Source organism: Pseudochaenichthys georgianus, chromosome 9, assembly GCF_902827115.2.
Source record: "Pseudochaenichthys georgianus chromosome 9, fPseGeo1.2, whole genome shotgun sequence".
In the NCBI taxonomy this organism is placed as follows: Eukaryota; Metazoa; Chordata; class Actinopteri; order Perciformes; family Channichthyidae; genus Pseudochaenichthys; species Pseudochaenichthys georgianus.
Window position 1 is genome coordinate 39,713,766 of NC_047511.1, and position 5,266 is coordinate 39,719,031.

General features: G+C 37.6%; 1 long non-coding RNA gene across 1 annotated transcript; it reads right to left on the reverse strand.

Moving 5' to 3' along the window:
- Positions 1-1,375: 1,375 nt before the first annotated feature.
- Positions 1,376-1,853, reverse strand: LOC117452788 (uncharacterized). The gene is made up of 2 exons (XR_011643865.1): positions 1,767-1,853; positions 1,376-1,668 (listed from the first exon to the last, which is right to left on the reverse strand). It is a non-coding gene; the product is annotated as an uncharacterized lncRNA (long non-coding RNA).
- Positions 1,854-5,266: the final 3,413 nt, after the last annotated feature.

Here is a 5,266-nt window from a genome sequence, read left to right on the forward strand (position 1 = left end):
TATTTTGTGGTCGTTTTTTAATACCAACAAAACGGGCATTGTTTTTTGGTGAGAAGCCAGAGAGGGTTCACATCTATATTTATCTTTCTGATGTCTCCCAATAATTACACAGCACTATTGGGCATGGTTGTCCTGACATAGCATATGTATGACACTCTACAGTTGAGTCGTTCTTCTTGTGCACTATGTATTTACAAGCCTTCAAGTCTAAAACTGACTCATAGTCGTCAGGAACAGTGGGGGCAGCATACCTGCAAACACACAGTTAAAAGTAGAATATGTGAGTGAAACTGTCAAATAAAAATGCACCCCATTAAAAAAAATTGAAATGTTTTTATCTGTGTACATACGCAGGGCAACACCCTCCGCAAGTACAGTCCATACATTTACTGTTTCTCCATCTAGATCCAACTGGATGCCAGGTCTTATCCGCGTTGTCCTGACAATGTGTGATTCCTATTTGTGGAAGGAAGAAGTGGTCAATATTGTATACAAATATGTGTATTTATTATAAAAACACACTCATACCCCTCTATTTCAGCCCTGTTACAAAAGTGCTGATGCTGCGTCTGGCCCTTTACATGTAACCTAGCTGCTGCTGGCCACACCCCTCTCCGCATGCAAGCATGACTAAGAAACATCCTTCCACATTGAACATTTGACAGTAAAGGCAGAGCACAGATCAGCCCAGCTACAGCGTATTAGTTCTTCCCAGTTTCTAAGGTCAGGTTAATATATTTCAATCTCTCAATCTCAAAACAATACTCCTGCCAGAGAGGAATTACATATGCATGTCTCTCTGTGCTCTCCCCAATACATAACAACACACTTTTGCCCCACTGCATCACTACAATACTGCGCCATAAATTGGACACAGTAGATCTTTGTTTAATAGATATGATACGTGCACTTGATATGATTCATTATATAAACTTTATTCATTTTGACAACAATGACATGGCAATTATACCATACAATGATTCATTAATATCTATTTATCACTTTTATTTATTCGTAAAATTCACATTTTATAACAACTACCTTAACCTCCATGATTTAGGCTATATTTGAACCTTTAACCCACAAAAACAGCTACCAACAAACAGAATTGTACTCTGAAATCAACTCACCAGTCAAACTTGTCCGGTTTGAATAGTGTTCAGGAGAGATGTTAGAAACTAAACTGTGTTTTGAATGCTATTGACTTTTATAATGTGTGTGCAGGGACCTTTGAAACCGAATAAGAGGAGGATGGTCATCGTTCGAAGAAGCTACCGGTCTTAGTGTTTCTTTGAACCCAGCAAATACATACTGGAACATACAGAGTAAAGGTTATAATTCAGAATACATTTAGAATGTGCAAAAACAGACAATATGGAAATTATTCTTTTATTCGCTTTTATTAGTTTTATTCTTGGTCGTCTTTACAACAAACAAAAACAGGCAGTGAGTTCTGTTGAGAAGCCAGAGAGGCATTACATCTGCATGTCTCTCCCTCCTCCCCCTAAGAAATCACATCAGACTTTTACACCACTGCCTCACTTCCCTACTGCGCCAAAAATTGGACACAGTTGAGTCGGGTCGTTCCTCTTGTGCACTATGAATTCACAAGCCGCAGAGTCGAACACTGACACACAGTCTGAAGGAAACCGTGTGGGGGTTGTAAACCTGCAAAGACACAGTCAACAGTGGAATATGTAACTACAAAAGTCAAATATAAATGCTATCCAATTAAAAATTTGAAATAATTTGGCACGTGTACTTACCCAGAGCAACATTCAGTGCAAGTACAGTCAAAACATTTGCTGTTTCTCCATGAAGATCCAATTGGATGCCAGGTAAAATCAATGTCGTCCTGACACTGCGTCATGCCTATTTGTGGAAAGGAAAAGTTTTCCACATTTTAAAACAGCTTTGTATTTACTATAAATATTCTGTGAGTATGTGTTCATCTCTTCTTTTACCTGGTAGTAAGGCCTTAGCATAACATTGAGCATCTGATAGCGACGCCAAAGCACAAAATAGCAAAGCCAGAGCCAAATATTTCTTCACAGGGAAAAAAGGAACAACGATTTACCATTTGATATCAGCATCCATATACAGTATGTATCCGAGCAAGCATTTGGCAAAAATCAGGCAAAAACGTTTGGTATATAGTATGTTAAGATATGTTACGAGTCATTCTTTAAATTGCTCCCATTTTGATAACCCATAACTTGAGGTCCATGCCACAAAATGATACAAACCCAATGATATCACTTTTATTCAGTAGAAAATATAACATTTTTAACATAAAATGTCTTTACCGCCATTATTACCGCTGTACAGCTGCAAATAACATCTGTAACCAGAATTTCAGATTGAGTACTAAAATCCACTCACCATGGTGGCAGTTGAACTTGTCGGGTCTGAATTGTGTTCAGGTAAGAGGAGAAAAGTTAAAGTGTGTGTTTGCTCTGTCTTTTAAACTGTGATCTGCAGAGATCTTTGGAATTAAATAAGAGAGGTTACTGGAGGTCAAAAAATATATAGTGACCGTCATTTTCCTGAAAGCCTTGTTAATTTTAAGATTTGACAATCCTAGTTCTTTGTTAACAACTTATTTTACTTGAAATATCTAAATTGTTTGGTGGCATTGGGGAAGACGTGTACGCCATATTTAAGGTGACAAATGTGATACAAATTCAAATACACCATTGTTTTACTCATATTATTTATGTTTTATGGTGGATAAATATATATGTGGTTCTTGGAAGATATGTCTGAATCTTGAAGTCAGATCATCTCGTCTATTAAAAACATTTAAATAAATAAAACAAATAAATGTAGCCTTTAAACTAGGGGTCGGCAACAGGCGGACCGCGGTCCGGATCCGGACCCAGACGCCGACCTACACGGACCCGGAGCTATAATCAATACATTAATAAGGGATTTTAACTTTTTTAACGCTGATTTGGGTGACTTGTGTAATTTGTGGAGAACCGAAGAGTTTTCGTTTTGGGGGTGGGTGGGTGGGGGGGGAGTCCGTCCGTCTGTCCGTCCGTCAGTCCGACTGACGGACAACTTCTCACTTCAAAAAAGAAGAAGAAATCGAGACCGTAAAAATAATTAAACAAGCGACTACCTGTTTTTCCTGGCCAAGGACAGGTTCATTGAACACAACACGAGCGTAACGTGTCTTCACTTGGTATATGTCTCGTCTGAAAGGAGTGCTGACAGAAAGCACCTGAACGCCGCTCCAGCCGTTAAAATATTGCATTACCCATAAGGAGCCGTACACATAGCAGTGTTTGTGTGGCTGTGTCTTTAGTTGTAAGCAAGCACAGTGGCGATCTGTTGTTATTAGCATCTGGTTAGCTAGCTATGCTAACGAATTTAAATAGCTTTTCTAAAACCAGGTGGAAGAGAGCTCTCTCCTGAGAGGCTCAAATAATCTCAGCTCAGTGAGGTTAAGGCACACCTTGATATGATCATTATAGTTATTAATGAGACTAAATGAAAAACAGGTATACAATATGATATGACAGTAACAAAAAAGTTGTTAAAAATAACAAGAATAGAGTTTAAAAGGGGAGTGATTTGTACAATATCCAAAAAGAAAAATATGCTTACAGTTCTGTTTCATATGGGTGTTGAGAGATGTATCCATAGATCTCTTAATGTTGCTCTCAAAGTGCACCAGATTGATTCATTTAACTTCAATATTTAAAAAATCTTCCCTGGGGAGCATGCCCCCGGACCCCCTTAGATGAGATTAGGTCCCCCCCCACTTAAATAATGTTCACATGGATAGGATACTAAATACATTTGCACACATCTTGTGTCCATATCTTTCTGTTTTGTGGTCATGCCACACCGTGCTCATGCATGCATGCGTGAGTCATGGTGAGATATCTGGATTAAGAGGTTGCTTTTTCTTTGCACAGCATGAAAGAAAAGCCAAATGAATGGGCTGTGATTTTAGTTTTTTTAAGCAGAGGTTGAGTTCAATAATTTGTACGGCCCTCGTAGGATGTTGTAAAAATTGAAAGGAAAAAGGTTGTTTATTATTTACACCCCTGCTGTAAATAATAATAAAAACCCTTGATTTATAACTTAACATCTCTGTCTCCTATGATCTCAGTAGAATAGCCAGTTAATTGAAGCATTATAGCACAGGCCTTTGTCAGATGGTATATTATGCTGTTTTTTTCCTTCTTCGAATAGTTCTCTCTTTTTCACCATACCTGTGTTTGCATCACTGTAACCAATGAGCACCTGCATGTGTGTAGGAGAATGGCCCTGACACCATTTCAGCCCAGATTTACAAACTCCTGGCAGGACAAGCTCCAGCTCAATTCTCGCACTGAATTTAAACAAAGTGAGTGAGGGACTGCAATATAAGAGGGAAAGAAAGAGAAACTTTAAAAACTGTTCAATTGTTATGATGTGTAAAGACTGATATTGTTCTATAATCGTCTGAAACTGTTAAGTCATGATGTGAAATGGTTAACAAAGAAAAAGGGAAACTCAAGCTGCTGCTACGCTTTATTTGATTTATCTCAAATTAAGCACTTTTAAGATGCACATATTTTCAAAAGCTATTTTCTCTATTTTATTTGTAAATGCAGCCCGAGAGGAACATTACACATATCCACAGTATTTAAGTAATGTTAATTTACAATAAATATTGTTGTTTTTGTACTTTCTTTATTTGATTGTCAGTCAGTTGTTGATTACATGCAGACGTTGATAAAGCTACAGGTCACTTCAATATATATCACACTAATTCATGAAGCAAGTTAGACATTTTGATGTTCCGGACCTTTGCATGGGGAGATTTTCTCTAACTGGACCTCGTTGAATTTTAGTTGAAGACCCCTGCTTTAAACCATGTACATATGGGAAATGGATTTCACAGAAGTTCATCAATTTTAGAATAACATTAAAAAAAGTATACAATCATAGCGAATTCAGAGTAAAAATATGCACAACGTAACACAATATAAAACAATACATATGTAATGTGTTTATTCAAAAGTATATATTATGTCAACTTCTCCCGCAAAAAACTGCTGTTAAATCGATCTATCACTTAACCTAATTTTCTGAAACCTCGAAGCAAACTCCTTCGAAAAACATCTTTATCCAAAACGTGTTTAGTTTACCACTGAATATTATTTAAAGATGCAGATTCCGCTAAAATCCTGTCCACGTTTTGCGTCACTCACAGACGCGCCACAAACTGGGTTGCCAGTTCTGTTGAAAATGCAGCCCTGACTGTCCC